The 17,908-nt window shown below is 36.3% G+C and overlaps 1 protein-coding gene across 1 annotated transcript in view; it reads left to right on the forward strand.

Moving 5' to 3' along the window:
• The first annotated feature begins 14,458 nt into the window (after positions 1–14,458).
• The window catches only part of LOC145688235 (uncharacterized), a 257,031-nt gene continuing 253,581 nt past the window's right edge, over positions 14,459–17,908 (forward strand). Inside the window, exon 1 of the mRNA XM_081762150.1 lies at positions 14,459–14,807. The gene's annotated coding sequence lies outside the window, so the exon portion shown is untranslated. The remainder of the gene's footprint in view (positions 14,808–17,908) is intronic.

A 17,908-nucleotide genomic window follows, 5' to 3' on the forward strand; every position in this document is an offset into this window, starting at 1 on the left:
GAGACTTAACATTTGCTCCAATTCCCGCGCTGAAGGAATCTGGTCGTTGCATGCTCGCTGCAACACAATATAAATTAGAGACTCTGTGACGGATTATTTTTCGCTTTTTAAAACGGATTAACGAAACGGACAGTTACAGAAGTAAAACAATATGTTATTTAAAGTATATATGGGAGTATTAGAAAGTATTTTTTCTGTTCTTTACTACAATTGCTAATAATATTTTTTTCTTGAAATACTTTGGTCGTTGCGCAACGCTGCAACACTAACATTAGCCGCCACTGGTAGTGATGCAGTACAGTTTTGAAATATATATATATATATAGACTGCTCTATATAAGGCTGGGGTCGTACTCTGTCACGTGATCTGTGACGTATTCGTGACGTTGAGTGGCGACAAGAATCAAGCTAGGAGATCCGCAGAGCTTGCGGAAGACATTTCCCGCGCCTATTGAAATATGGAGATTTTACCACCTTGTAAATTCTATTGAAAGAGGATAATAGCACAAAAATTTCGGATGCAAGAAACGAAATAGGGGGGAAAAACATAAATAATTTCATAGTTTAGAGTACGTTAACTTTACAATATTCGCCCAGATCACCACATTTAGTTACATTTCTATTATTAAAAATAAGATGCAAAATACTGGGGACGGGGATCACTCCCCTCCTTCAGCTATCTAAGCAATTCTATTTGTATCTTGGTGACAGGGAGGTAGCCAGTGGATAGTCCTAGGGGTGTAGATTCTCCCGAAAAATAAGGTGAAACGAAAAAATGCTACCTATAAATAGCATTTTTCACACTAACTTTAGAAGTTGCAACACTCTACTTTCCCCTGACACACGCACAAACACCGGAATGGAGTAACTAACGGAATAAATATCAAACGAGTAAATACGAAGTAATTAACAAATCCCTAAAAAAAAAAAAAAAAAAAAAAGTAATTTGCGTAAGAAATTTGAATCAACTTGCTTTATTTACAAAAAAAATTCATAAGGTTAAAACTATTCTACTAAAAGACAAGTTTTTTTTTCTTTTTTTTCGAGAAATATAAAATGAACTTACCCTTTCCTTCGACGCTATATCGATACGTTAAGCTTCATTGTGTGACTACTTCACTAACTTTTTCATTTTCTTTTATTGAGCGTTACTTGGTGAACTAACGTTGTTTATATGCCTAATCCTAATAATAGTTCTTAATCTTATAAATCTTTCGATTACACTAAGAGGCACATGTGGTATCTTGCGCGATATCAATTCGGATAGGGTTTTCACAACTTTTGCCCTTTGTTGAAATGATGATGTACCACGAAACTTCAAAAATTCTCTGTTCATGAACATAGCATCTTCATAAAATTTATTCGACGGGTGCACAAGACTACCTCTAGAGAGAAACGATAACCATGAAACTTTTCCATCTATTATTTTCTTGTCTTCTGAGCATAATTCTGGATATTTTTTTTTACCTTCTTTGAAAGCTATATATCCAGCTATATACAACAAACCTTCGTTTGACGTGTTTATGTTCTCATCACTATTTTCCTCCAGCGTTTCGTGTACAGAGTTCCGATGAAGCCCTTCATGTTCAATTGCATAATTACTACTTGAACATTCACCAGTTTTATGTTCGAGATTCTCAACTATACTCTGTGATTCTTTCAATAGTGATACATAAAACTCGGAGGAAACATACGGCTCGTCACTGTCTTCATTCACATTCAAATTTGAACTTACCGCAGAAACATTGCGACTTAAAATTAGTTTCCTTAATCGATACTTAACTTCAACTGGTTAAGTCTATTCGTTAATATATATTGTATACCATATTTACTTTTGACATATTCGAATAAAGATATTAAAGATTTAATAGATATTGCAATACCTTCCTGAAATGGCAAAATATTTTTGCTTCCTACTTTTCTTATACCTAAGGTAAGATTGAGCATTTGTGACAAAATACTTAATTGGGATTGAATAGAATTTCCAAAAGCACTTCTTAAGGGCTTTCTAAAATCGAAAGGTAGGTGTGAATTAAAAACATCAAAAAATTTATCTATAGCCAAAATGAAGTTCGATAATGTTTCTTCCTTTGGATATACATACCGCACTGCCTTTGCAACACTTTCCGAAAAAAAGTTCTGTTGCATATTTCACGCACTGTCTGTTTGTTCCATAAACGTTAATATGAGTGTCACGAAGCTTGGGACATATTTTAATTTCATTACAGTCACATTTCGAAAGAGCTACTAATGGGAATTTTGAAATTCTCTCTCCTGATGGTGATACATAGCCTTCATCTAAGAAATGATTCCTTAATAACTTAATCGTGTGAGGAATATCGGCAAAAAAGAATATATTTCTTCGGTGTTGAAAGCAGTGCTTAATGTGACGTCAAATGCGGTGACGGTATGGAACAAATATGACCATATATATATATATATATATATATATATATATATATATATATATATATATAGATAGATAGATAGATAGATAGATAGATAGATAGAGATAGAGAGAACTAATATGTAAATATTTCACGCTCCACTGCCATCAGTGGCGTATATACTGGTTTGCTGGCTTGGGCTACCACTAACCCTTCATAACTCCTGTACATTAATAATAATAATAATAATAGCTCTTCCTCTTTAGAATAATAAGTACTTGCTAGGAGCCTAGTTTCCTTGCAGTTACACCTATGCTTTGGATAAGTTGTAGCACTACTCCCCAGAGTAAATGGGAGTTGTGCTAGCAATGAAGAACGTTGAAAGAGGCGATTAGCGAATGAAGGAGGCTCAGTCTGTAAGAGCCCTCGCAACGTAACGCAAATAAGAAACAAGTAATTATAAAGCTCTGCCAATTGTCGCAAAATATTGACTGTCAACATTGCGTTGACACAAAATTTGAGTTGCGTTGATGCATACCATTACGGAACAAGGCTCCAGGGACCCCAAAATGAGCTGTCATTACTCGTATAACTTTCCTTTACTCTTCGCTCACGCCCAAGAAACCGATTTCTCTAGAGGCAACTGGTCCTACTTGGCAGGCCGTTCGTACGCTGCGGATGTAGATGGAGCGAAGGGGAATGCGCTCATAGCTACACGATTCTTGCTGCAGAGAGGAAAATTTGTGAAACATACTTCGACCTCACCCCCACCATCCCTCTTATGGAGGAAACCTTCCCTTTGGTTTGGGGAAAGAAGTGAATTTCTTCGGCTGTGTTGCCAATTTGTCATTCAGTCGTGCGGTCTTGGCGAGTGAAGATCGTAGACTACCTAGAATGGTTAACCAGTCGGTGCACAGCGAAGCCCGTGAAATAAATAAATGTAGCAATCCTGTCCGCATCCAACAAATGAAGGGTCTAGCCTACATCAACTTGCCTCTCCTATTTCGAGGGAGGTACGGGAAAGCACATACTATTGACAGCAGCACCAGAACGGGCACACTCAAAATAAAAAGGGCTCTAGTCCCGGAAAGGAACTGAATTTCCCGTCCCTAAACTGAATGAACTTTACAACTTTTGAATATCCAAATATAAAAGTGTAAAAGATAAGAGGCTTGCAAGGCTTAGGCTTTCTATTTTTGAACTAGCCTTTAGACTTCTGCCTCCAAACTGATTGTGAGCAATAGTGATTACGAAGTGGGGAAAGAGGCAGAGGAGGTATGCTTTCGTAAAAACATGCTTGACCATATCGGCGATCTAAATGTAGAAGAACACGGATAGTACGTTTACTTAAACATCGTATTTACAATAACACAGTGATCCAACGCGGCCTTTAAGTGGATTAAAACAAGAAAACACATATATGTTCAAATGATTTTTCGTCTCGTTTTCAAGGCTTTGTAGGCAATCTCGTCTCGTCTCTAGTATCTAATATTTAATGATTCTTCCCAATTTCATTTTCATTTTCAAAAACTTCTTCAGGTCTCGTCTCGTGCTCAACACTAATTTTCTTATATCGTCTATAGTTGTAAACACAGAACTTCAGAAAAAATGAAAAGAATAATTTTGAATTTAAAAAGAGTCTTGTCAATACAAGAGACGGATCCAGGTTAAACATTTTAGGCGGGCAGTACGGTAGTTAGAATTGTTTGAGGGGGATGGAATCGCTCTCACAAATGTTGAAAAAAACCAAGAGCGCAAATTCTGCCATTGAATAGGGTGATAGGGAACTATTATTAACTTTTCAAAGCAGCAACGAAATCTTTGATAGTATAAACATATTTGTTGACTCAATGCTAACATCGTACTTATTACTATGTGTAAAATCTTTTTTGTCTACATGCAAATTACAATTTAAATATGTTATTTTTACCGGTATGCCATACCGGCCGAGTTTCTAACTTTCGGATGCATAACCGGCTCATACCGGCTCACTTTAAGCACTGGTTGAAAGAATTGCGATATGACGTGCTACTCATTGTTATCCATCTTTCCAAAGACGCCTATTTGATCCTCCAAGATCTGATACTGCAGCAACCACAGGATACCCTATTTCTTCTAGAGCTTGGATAATTGTGTCAAATAATGTTTTTGTAAACCTAATATCAAAATCAAAATATATTGGTTGTTTCCATTTACCCACTAATCCTCGAACCATCACCACTAACACCTGTTTAGAAGGTTCATATACAGTATCAGTCAGTTTGTCATAACAAGCTTTTTGGAGAATGTTCACTTCATCAAACGAGATCACACACAGTTTTTCTGAAACAGATAGACCTTCACCTTTGGCCTTCAATATGCATATGACTTGCTTCAGAAGACCTGGTTCACATTTTATTAAGCGAAACCAACGGCGAATGGTACTTACACTCGGCATTGGAAAATTGCACTTTTCGCGCAAGAACATGTATGTTTTCTTTGACAAAGTCCAAAGAGACAAACACATTGTCATATCATCTTGTTGCCACTTAGTTCTTGTTTTCTGATTGAGTAGGCAATCAATTTGGCTATTAGTGAATGACGTTTGTAAAATTCTTCGAACTTCACTCGCAACGAATCTGTGTTGCCTACTGGGATTTAATTTTTTACGCAAATTCGAAATTTGAGCTTGATAAGCTCTGTTGCGGCTTTTTTTCGGTTTCTAGTTGATTCTTTAAATTATTTAGCTGTGCACGTAATTCTTCGTTTTCTTTTACTAAGTTATTTTGGAGAACATTATCATTATCATATATATTATCACTCAGTACTCTTTTACACTTCTTCTTAAGAGATGATGGTGATTCTTGTAGTATGCTCGCTATTTGTCGTTTTCTCCCTCTTACTAACTGTCGATCACCTCGTTGTGATTTTTGGTGAGAAAAATTAGACGGTAAACTTATTTTGGGGACTGCATCTTGTTTAAGACGTTTTCTGGGAGGGAGGCCTAATAATTCATGTTCCAAGTCACGCTCATAATCATCACTACAAAAATGCTTAGAACAAATTCTACTATTTTCGGACTTAAAACTGTCTTTTCGTTTGCATCTCACTGTCCACACCACAGAGACCGCAGAATCCTTTGGGAAACGATGAAAAATAATGTCTTTATTGCAATTTCTGCTGTTATTCTTACAAGTTGAAACAGCACACTCAGACGGCATTTTCTTTAGATATTAGACATGCACTCACTCACTCAGCATTAACACATGAATATGTGATAATAATGGAAAAATGCACACAACAAAACACGGCTCACAACACAATCACAAAACAAACTAATTTCTAACAGAAATGCTTCTCAAATTCTTCTTGTCAGCCACATATGTTTCCCATTATTTTGTATTTGTGTATGTTTGTCCCTTTAGTTGTCGCCATGTGACGTCATAGTTTGACCACTGCTTCCACGGAGAAAAAAAGAGGCGTGTCTGACCCTAGCCTTATATAGGGTATATCTTAACTATATATAAAACTACATGAGCTGACATAAATTATTGAGCACTTCCTGTAAGGCTACAATGATTAAATTTGGCATGGTCGTAGCTTTCCGGAACTAACCCACAGGAAAATTGCCAAAAGTGCATATTTTTAATTTTTAGGGGGTCTAAAGAGCGGATGAAAAAATACCCCATGTTATTTAAGAGGGCCTTTTTTGGACCTATAATCTCATGTTTTAGGTACGTACAACGTATTGCTTACATTTATATTTTTTCAATTTTGTACCCCCAAAAGGGAACGAGGTGGACCACCCAAATTTATCATAATACGTATTAAGTTCCTGTACTATGATACCAAATGTTTAAATTGGGCAATTTCCAAAATTGAAGGGGTGGGCCAAGGTACCCCTCCCAAAATTTTAAAGGGGTGCATTAATATACCCATGTCTTATGAAAGGGAATGAACCCCTGTATATGCCCATATAACCATATAGGATAATAAAACCTCATCAAAGGGGATAAATTAGATCAAAAACCTCCGAAATTTGAATTTTTGGCAATTTTTTACCCATGAAAGGGAATGAGGTGGACCCCCAATACTAATAGATATACATACTATAGTCCTAGACTACCATACCAAATTTTTAGATTTGGCAATTTCCAAAATTTAAACGGGGGTGATCCTAGGTACCCCTAGGTCATTGACCGCGGGCAAAGGTCATTGACCTTTGATCTATGACGTCATAAAAAATTTTGCTTACTCGACTAGATATACGGGGGGCCTACTACTGCCAAGCTGCCTCTAGTGGTATGGTCCACTCTCACCCCCCATATATGTTGTATTGTAATGTAGGTCAAATAATGTGAAAGTACTAGTTTTGGTATTTAAAAAGAAATAACTGCCCTCCCTTGCCTCCTAAGAAATCAAAGCAAGTATAGTTTTGATTTCTTAGGGACGCATTATCACTTTTTCTAGATGAAAACCTTTTGATAAACATTCTTTATCTATATATTATTCTTTATCTAGGTTTATATATTTGTCTCTAAAGAAAAGTTTATATGTTTGTCTAAAATCCTTTCGACAACGAGATCTCAAAAAACCGCAAGTGCTAGAAACATGCCGTTTTCGCTGGTCGATTCTAAATTTTGTGTAGATTGTCCAGTTCTAATTGTATATTTTAAAAACGTGGCCGATATTTCTTTATTCCATTTTTTAGGAGTACACTGGAAGTGTTGATTTTTTTTTAACAAAGTGAAGCATCATATCCTATGAGTTATACATTCCAACACAATATAGTTGTATACAAGAGTTGTATATCTATCAAGCGTTTGTTTCATGGCCAAATTATAATGAAAAATGAAGGATAACCATTTCTCCAGGGTGAGATGAATCTTTATTGTTTGGAGTGTTTTGCCCAATGAACACCATATATCACTGACAATATAATTAATTGTGTATTAATGTATTTCCTTATTACGTAATGCATGCAAGAAGAAAGAAAACACTAATCATACATGAATTACAGACTCCGAAAGAAGGGCCGCAGTTGCTCAGTGGTAGAGCGTTACTTCTTGTGGTTGGTGTCCCTGGTTCGATCCTAGCTCGCTCCAAGTGAACTTTGTGGTGGGCAAACACGTGTGCATGGGGTTTCTCAGGGTTCTCCCAAGGGGGCCGCGGTGGCTCAGTGGTAGAGCGTTCACCTCTGGTGCTTGGGGTCCCGGGTTCGATCCCAGCCCCCGCCAAGTGAACTTTGTGGTGGACAAACACCGTGTGCGTGGGTTTTCTCGGGGTTCTCCCGTTTCCTCCCACTTTCTTCATTCTACCATTTCATTCATTTCTCATAATCACCGTCTCCTTTAGCCTAACCGGCATAACCGTGGGACGTAAAACTCAAAGATTTCATTTCATTTTTCAGGGTTCTCCCGTTTCCTCCCACTTTCTTCATTCCAGCATACCATTTATTTCTCATCTTAACCGTCTCCTTTAGCCTCGACGCATAAGTGTGGGACGTAAAACTCAAAGATTTCATTTCATTTCATTTCTTACCGGAAGAAGACTCAACCTTGCAAACTATTCGAAATACTGAAAAAACAATCGAAAAAATTCCCCTTTATGGTGTCCGTTGCCGATTTTTATCAAGACGTCTTTTACTTGTGTCTGTAGAGGGACATATACAGATATGAGGAATGACAAAGAGATTCATGCTAATATGTGAATGATGTGCTGTGTAGAGAGCGCAAGTTAAGCTAGTGTATATATTAAAATGATAGGTTTATATATTTGTCTCCAAAGAAAAGTTTATATGTTTGTCTCCAATCCTTTCGACAAAGAGATCTCGAAAATCACAAGCGATAGAAACGTGCCGTTTTCGCTGATCGATTCCAAATTTTGTGTAGATTGTCCAGTTCTAATTGAATATTAAAAAAAAAAAAAAAAAACGTGTCCGTTATTTCTTTATTAAATTTTTAAGGAGTACACTGGAAGTGTTATTTTTTTTAAAAAAAGTAAAGCATCATATCCTACGAGTTGAGTTGATTTGAGTTTAACGTCCCTTTGAGCAGCGACGCTATATGAGACGTGGTCCTACTGATTAACGTGGAATTCGAACCACATGAGCTTCCACCGTGAATCGAACCCCGGTCTCCCACGTCAAAGGCGAGTACGCTAACCGCTTCGCCATGAGGGAGCTCATCCTACGAATTGTATATTCTAACACCATATAGTTGTATGCAGAGGTTGTATATCACTCAGGCGTTTGTTTCATGGCCAAATGATAATGAAAAACGAAGGATAACCATTTCTCCAGTATAAGATGAATCTTTATTTTTTGGAGTGTTTTGACCAATGAATACCATATGTCACTGACATTATAATTAATTGTGTGTGCAATGTATTTGCTTATCACATATTGCATGCAGGAAGAAAGAAAACATTGACCATACATGAATTAGAAAGTCCAACCTGAAGTAGGTTCAAATCTTGCAAACGTTGCGAGATATTTTAAAAATAAAATCTTCCCTTAATGGTACCCCTTGCCGATTTGTATCAAGATGTCTTTCATTTGTGTCTGTAAAGAGACATATGCAGATGTTGTGAAGAATAACAAGGAGATTCGTGCTCATATGTGAATGATGCGCTGTGTAGAGAGCGCAGGTTCAGCTAGTATACTTATATATAAATGAAAGTGACTATGTTTGTGACTTCATACCTCTTGAACCACCATAAAAAATCTTGATCACATTTCCAATATAGATTAGATTCGGGCCTAGGATGGTATTTATCATTTCACTTTGACGGAGCAACTTAGGGGAGGAGGAGATATTGAAAAATGATCGAAAATGACTTATATTCGTGCTGAATCCATAGTTTTCGGGGTCGCTGAGACGAACAGTGACACTTGTAATGCCGTTTAAATCCAAATTCAGCCCTATATATTTAAAATGAAACTATTCTTCCCGTGCGAAGAACGGGTATTCTGCCAGTTTTATACTAATAACAACACCTTCGTTACCAAGGATGCCCGCAAGATTTTATCCGAGAGGGGCAAAACACCGACACTCAAATACAGTCACGTTATCCTATATGATAACTTGCATACTTGATACCTTTTAATTATTACTTCATGTAAAACTACAATCATTCACACACACTGGATAATTTTATTAACTCTGTAGTACAGTCAGCCTCAAAAGTTCTTTTAGGTTGGTCAAATTCATAACGGTGGTATGACCTGAATATACACAAATTACGTTCTTTTTAATTTATTGAAAACTATTCAAATTGCCCTTCCATTTTGAAGTTATTTACGAAACAAATTTCATCAAATGGAAAGAACTTTTGTCGCTGACTGTACAAGGGCACTCATAGGCAGGTTTTGAGTGTACGCAGAGCCGTAGCTAAGGGGGGGCCAGCGGGGCGCCCGCCCCGGGCGCTGACAGCAAGGGGGCGCCGCACGAGCAAGGAAAAAGAAAAAGTGGTGTTGAACATGAGTAAAAGACGAGTCGCCCGCAGAAAGTATTGGCGCCCTATTAGTTAAATATTGCTGTAGGTTATCAATGAAATACATAGATTTCTTAAAAATTTTTTTGCTCGCTTCGCTCGCAATGCAAGAGTTTAAATAAGTCACAACAAGTTTTTACTTATTACTTGAAGATTTATTATACATGATTTGTTAATGACATGTGGTATACAAGGTGCCGAGTAATGACATGACTTATAGTGTACGCATGAGCATTTTCAAAATCAGAAACGAGCAAAGTCGTGTTCGGCGTTTTGACAGTGATGAATTTGCTGACTTCAAAACGTTTCTCTACCCAATCGGATTAATCACGACGCCCAGTGGTGCCAAAGCACTGAATTCTTGGCAAAAATAAGAATTCGCAATATGAAACGGAAAATTGAAATCAATTAGTTCGGCGTATGCAGTGGCTACAATAATGTTATTTCGACATTATTTAATCAAAAACATAGAGTTTTACATCATAAAAGGAAATATCCCTTATATTCGCGCCTAAATTATATAACAGATTATATGATTGGCATAAAGAAACGCGTGGGCAATATGCTTTGATTTGGCTATTTACGATTGGCTTATATTCTTATGTATGAAAGGAAAGAGTGTACTTATTCATTTTACAACTGAAGAGTAATAAAATTGAAGAAAAGTTCTTGCTTCTCAAAATTATTTCAAAGTTGTGGAGGATTCCTTATGACAATGAAGATGCAAGGACCTTCAATACATAAAAATTATCTCATCACAAGTTCTCGATATGAATATATTATCAGATACATTAAACATATTATGATTTACAAGCATCAGTAACCTGTTCAGGTTGTTTCATATATTGCATCGTGCATTACGTGAGCTCATTTCATAGCTTGATTGGAACACTGAGCTGGAGCGAGCGGAGGCTCATTACAGTTGATTCCCATGTCACTTCTGTGCATGCATCACAAAAACACAATACTGAATTGATCAACACCATTTTAATATGGTTCATAGATTGTTTAGCATTGGCGTTTCAAAATGTCGCCACCATTAATCAAATATGTTTGACTAGAGTTTTGTTCTGTTAGTGAATGACAGAGAAGTATGACTAGATGTTGGAAACAAGATGGGTCTGGGGGCAAAATTCCCAGAATCGACCTATATTCAACTTTGTCACTGCGTGCATGTCTAATAACCTGGGCAAAATTCCCAGAATCGACCTATATTCAACTTTGTCACTGCGTGCATGTCTAATAACCTAACACTTGTTCTCACATTCATCCCAGCTCAATTCAAAAGCAGCATTGCATCCAGAATGCGGTTTTCCTCAAACATTTTCATGTGCTATATTTTCCAAACGTGCAAATATGTGCAGGTTTTCTCTTTGCATACAGTAAGAACAATGTTTCTGTTACGACATATTAAAAAATCACAGACATATTATGCCATATTTTCTAGTAAAATGCCATTCTGTCGTTTGACCATATTTTATATGCTTTCAGTACCACAGCATTTTCCAAATATGATATTAAGTAGGGAATTATCATAAGGATATGATAATGATATTAGCATCATTGCTAATATGATTATTGACTACACATCACATCAATATTCTAAATATACAAAACAAGGGGGCGCGGTGGCTCAGTGGTAGAGCGTTCACCTCTGGTGCTTGGGGTCCCGGGTTCGATCCCAGCCCCCGCCAAGTGAACCTTGTGGTGGACAAACACCGTGCTCGTGGGTTTTCTCGGGGTTCTCCCGTTTCCTCCCACTTTCTTCATTCCACCATTTCACTCATCTCTCATTATCACCGTCTCCTTTAGCCTAACCGGCATAACCGTGGGACGTATAACTTAAAGATTTTTCATTTTAAATATACAAAACGATACATACATGTCGGTCGTGTCACCCTGTTTACCAGTCACTGAATATCTACACGCAATGTAGAAATAGTCGCATTCAAAATCAATTTCCTATCTTCTCTCCGGCTTCAGCGGATAACCAAATTTACACGTCCCATGAGTTCATTGTAAGTTGCTATCACTTATTTTCCTGCACAGTATCTTACGTGTACACTATTAAGGCTTCATTATAACAAATTATATCAAGTCAATCTTTTACTTCATTCTTCGAGTTTTTGCTAAGAATTGCCTGGTTGGGCCCCACTGTGCGACGGTGAGAATGAAGGTATGAAAGTGAGAAGAGTGAAGAGACATATTCAAGCTGCTGTTTGTGCGATAATATTAAAAATAAAGGTAAACGAGGGGAACAATAACATTTTCGAACTTCAAGCAGTTGTAGAATAGGGACTTAAGGGATCAGAACTTAGCCCAAAGAAGTTCAACTTTTTTAGATACTAATCACTACCAATGATTTATTTTTAAATTCCATTAACATGTGAAATTCTTCCAGTTTGAAGGAATTTATTGGGGTCATTTTTTCATCAACTTTTTGTATTGTCAGCATATTATTTTGTGCATACGTGTCTATTTGTGTGATGTTTTTATCTATCTACATACATACAAAACATAAGTAGGCACACTCTTAATATAAGTACGTGTTAGTGTATTTTAATATGTTAATTAATAATAAGTAGCTTAAATTCGGAACTTTCATTCATTAAGAAATTAAGTAATTACTATAATTTGAGACATATGTAGTAGCCAAAGTATATTTTGGATTTTAAGTACAAACATTGAACATATTTTTCACCTCCATCGATCAATATTTAGAAATTCACAAAGAAGACTCCTTCTGAATTTCCATTACATTTCACAAAATATTTTTTACCGTAAAAAGATCGAAATTAAAATGCTATTGATGTGGTCACATACAGAATAAAATTAAAATGTTTACAATTATTATTGGAAATTAATACTGTCACCCATTTCGAACAATTTAGAAGCACATAGTTTTTAAGGTATTGAAATATAATTTCTTATCGATAGTATTAAACGTTGTACATAGTAGTAATTTTCCTGAACTGTTCTCCTAGTGAATTTGTATACAACCAAACGTAGTTTTGTCAATCTTAACAAAAAGCCCAAAATAAGACTCTTGAAAACAGCTCTTATTTGAAAAAGGATACATAATGATCGTTTTTAGTTGCTGCAATGGTCTTTCCAAGAAGATTTATAAAAAATCAGCGTAGCATAACAACAAAAGCTGCTTTTCTTATATACGTATATACGTATATATATATATATATATATATATATATATATATATATATATATATATATATATATATATATATATATATATATATAATGATTGGTAAGATGAGTGTAGGGGCGCCGAATTCTACTTCGCCCCGGGCGCCGAAATCTCTAGCTACGGCTCTGAGTGTACGTTGCAACAATAAGCATTTATATATAATAGGATATCATTTTTAATTGAAAATGGTACAATCAAACTGAAGAACGGTTTATTTAAGGGGTTTTGCTCAAGCACCTTAGCGGGATGGCCATCCCTTCTACAGTAAACACATTATAGTATTTAATGTAAATGACTAAACAAATCTAATAGTCTATGTCTTGACATGTATTCTGAGGAACTAAACCCATTTGGAAAGTCCAGGGGTAAGAAATTCCCCTCCTTGCCTCACTCCGCGGACAGCCATGCCCATCACATTCTGCGTACAAAGTATTTGAGAACATTGCTGATTAGGATTCGGAATTAGATTTCCGGGCTTTTGACGTCCATGGCCATGGTTAGCCCGTCACATATGAGGGATGACGTCCCTCGACGATCAGACTGCCCGGGGAATTGGAGAGGAAGAAAGGACACTTGTTGTGGAGAAATGTTTCAAGTGCCTGCTAAAAGATCATGCTATGCCACTATTGCTCAGCCATGTGATACAATACTTGCACAAATTGGGTAATTTCAAGGGAGAACGGTGGCTCAATGGTAGAGTTCTTACCTCTGCTGCGTGGGGTCCCTAGTCCAATCTCCGGGCAAGTAAGCTTGTGATAGACAAAGTCATGTCCAGTTGTTTTCTCGGGTACTTCCGTTTCCTTCCACTGTCTCATTCTACCAATTCTTTCATCGCCATTCACTTGCTTTAATCATCGTCTCAATCGTGGGAAGCTAAACGTAAAGATTCGGACCATTCTACTCATTTCAGATTAAAAAAAAAAAAAAAAAATCCAAGTTCAATGAAAGGTAAGTGAAGTTCACATGATATTAAGACGTTTTCGGTCCAGAGTAGTTTAGAAACGTAAGCTAAACACAAGTTAAACCACAATGGGAAGTGTTGTAATTGAAATTAGAAACCGTAAGTTCAGATTGATTTTTTTTCTTTACACATAAATTTGTCCTGTGTGATAAGTTACATACATTACGATATACATTCTTAACCAAATCAACATTCTTGTTTATATATACACACCTGCATTTTCTAATTTCTCGTGAGTGGCATACTGGGTTCTTCCTAACTAGTATCTCCTATGTGATATTCTATTGCGATTAGAAAATCAAAATACAGGGTTACTCAGTTTCCGTTAAAAAAAAAAAAAGAAAGAGAGAGAGAGAGAAATAAGCTTGCCTAAATTTCGACACATTCACCCACTCACGCAGAATTCACATATGTTATTTCCTGTGAGCGCTAAGCGGAGCAGAGTTTTGCGATAGCAGAGCCCTCTATGAAGAAGAAGAGAAGCCATGTTAAAGTTGACTGTGCAGTGAAGTAGGTAGTGGTGCGAAGTTTATGTGATTTAAATGATGTGATCACATGCTCATGTGACACTTAATATACAAACATTCGTGCCTTTCAATTTAGTGTTACATTGAAGTGTTTATTCATTGTCTAAAAGTGATCAGTGTATACGTGAAAAAAAGTACTATACCTAAAGTGAACAGGATGATACGAGGGCATCGCGCGCAGAAACAAGACGTTGACATCGTTTTCATTACAGGCGCATTACTCATGTTTTAGTGTATTGTTGATCATTAGAGAGGTATATTTTTTCTGTTTAATTTTTTTCTTACAGATGTGCTTGTGAATTAGTATTTGATAGAATGACCTTTCTTTAAGTGTTACTGTGACAAAATACATTATAAATGGAATTGAATTGTAATTCCGTTGTAATTATTGCAGGATTTAGAAGGAAAGAAGATAATTCTGATATTAAAGTATGTTCTTTTGGTATTGAAACATAGACCAGGGAAAGAAAGATCTTCCAAAATTAACAATTGACATCAATGAATAATGCTTTCGACTTAGTGTTTACTTCCCGCTTAAAAAAATGCGAGAACGTGTTTATCTCCCGCGAACAGCAGTAACCTGCACAAAAATTTGGAAAACGTTTTCATTGTTTACCCCGAGCTCATTCGGCAAGAGTTGCTGTCCACGGAAAAAAAAAAGCTCACACATCCATTGCAGAAACGTGGAATAATGCAATTCCTCTGTCACAAATCTGACGAATTTTGGCGGGGAGTGTTCTGGCCCCCAATATTGCCCGAGTGTAAACCATTTGTCGGTTGGATTTTTTTTTCTTTTCAGTAGGTGCACAGGAATTTGATAACTTTTTTGTATCAAGCAACTAAGAATAAATTTCTTTGGTATAACTGAAGAATCCACGGTTATTTTTTTTCTTTTTTTCTATCTTTAGTACACGATTAACTTTAAGATTAAATCTGTTTATCCTGTTAAATGTAAGCTGTATCTGCAAAATTAAGTACTGGCATCGCATGAGGAGTTGAGCATCCTTCCAGGTAGTAGGTGTACATCAACACTGGCGTTACCAGGATTTCCTTTACGTGGGGATTAAATCCCAACAAACAGATTATAAACCCTTTCTCTGATTGATACTGATATGATATGGAATTTATAGTACAAATAGAGTGTTTTTTCGTTTTTATTTGCAGTGACATTTGTCTGTTTTTCTGTAAGTACATTTATTTTGTTTTACAGAATAGGACTTGTGAATGTAGACGTAATTCCATTAATATTTAATTCTCAGTAAAGGTGAGAAAATTATTTATTTTCATTTTCCATTGGAAGGCACGGTGGCTCAGTTAAAGCGCTTACCTCAGGTTTGTGCAGTCCTTGGTTCGATCCCCGGCCAAGTAAGTTAGTGTTGGGCAGTATCTTGTCCGTGGTTTTCTCCCATATTCTTATTTCAGCAATTTTTCCAGCATCATTCACTTGTCTTTATCATCCTCTGTCTCCCTTTACCCAACGTGCATAAACGAGAAATGTTAAACTGAAAGATTTCATGTCAGTTTTGCTTTTTTTAATATAGTCATAGAATAAAGTAGTACTTTACCCTACTCGAAATAGAGTAATAAATTCGATTATCAAATTCTGATCGTAGATACGATGAATTAATTTTGCCTGCGTTGCCCATTTAATTGAAATTGGCGTTCTTTACCGTGCCGTACGCTTGTCCATTAATATATATATATATATATATATATATATATATATAATGTGTGTGTGTGTGTGTATGTATATGTCGTCAATTTTAAAACAAATATTGTAAAGAGCGGGAAAAGCTTTCGCCCACTGTAAGATCAAGGAACTTCTACAGCTAGTATCCTTTCATATGAAGGGTAAGGGAAAAAACAAGGAATGCCCGTGTGTGTGCTTTAACACACTTCCAGAATTTCTTCTGGAAATTCCTGCCAGAATTACTTTTTACCCCCTTTCTTATAAGACATGCTTTATTAAGAATTAAATTAGGATGACATATTTAGAATCTTCCCCACATCCGTTGACGTCAACAGGGGTGGTATTTTGATTTCCAGTGAGCCATTGTGAACGACCTCATTTATGCGTATACCCACCTTCGCTGACAAGCATCCTCCTTGCGGACGTACCCCTCATTGTCGCTCGGGCCCCCTGCTGCATTCCTGCCCTGATTCGGTAGATAGGGGTTCCTGCTTCTTAGTTTCCACCTAGCAGAGTTTGGTCCCTGTTTTATGCGCTGTAGTTTTTATGCCACATGTCCACATTGCATTTATACCAGGGTTGGCAGAAACGAAGGTTTTTATTGAAAAAACCAAAACAACCGGGTTTTTTTGGTTTAAATAATTTGCTCAATATATTCATATTATATATGGACAGAAATAGGTTTGTTTCGCCTTGATGTTATTACGCAACAAACGGGTTATGCTGGAAGGGGTCACATAAGCTTAAAGCGGAATAAAAACCGCTTCTCGAGTTACATTCGAGAGAAATTGTCCTCCATTTGAAATCGGAACCAGGATTAATTGGCCACAAATGCGATACGTCTGCCGACGCACTCACGAAGGAATCCTGATAAAAATACGTTGTACTGATCTTTACATGCTTCTTAATATAACTGTCAAGAGTCATTTCAGAAGGACAAAAAGATAAACAGTTGCACAAGTGAAATCATTATACTGAATTACATATGGATAATTTCAAAGTACTACGGAGTACAGAAGAAGTAATTTAGTTCAAGTTAGTTAACAACGACTTTTATTGGTCCAAATTAAAGAAATACAACGACTTAATTTGTATATCAGTAAGAAAAGTGATTAAAGATACAAGTTATTTGAGTCCACTTTGGCTCAGACTCATTTATACATAAATAGATACCAAAGATATTTCTCAATTCACTAAATGCCTCTCGTGGGGTCTGTATGACCCCCCCCCACACACACAACAAAAAGTACGGCATTTCGATGTATTTTATCAATAGTAGACATTGAAACGAAACAATATTTAGAATTTTTCTTTGACTGCAATTACATAACAATAATAACAACTACAAAAAAAAAAAAAAAAAAAAAACACGAAACAAACGTTTAAAAACTTATTTTTAAAAAATTGCTTTTGTAGTATAATCTTTTTGAGTAATTAATGGGGAATTTATGTCTGAATATAATACGAATAATATACGGGAGTGAAAAGTAATAACCCACAAATGTGTGTTCATCAAGATTTTACAAACACTTACACTTTTACGAACATTTTTTGATTTTTGGTTTATGCCAGTTTTATTATTATTATTATTATTATTATTATTTTTTTAACCAGCTGGTTTAAACCAGCCAACCCTGATTCATACTCATGACTACATCACAGTTA

This window comes from Thermobia domestica, chromosome 6 (genome assembly GCF_964235325.1).
Source record: "Thermobia domestica chromosome 6, izTheDome1.hap1.1, whole genome shotgun sequence".
Lineage (NCBI taxonomy): Eukaryota > Metazoa > Arthropoda > Insecta > Zygentoma > Lepismatidae > Thermobia > Thermobia domestica.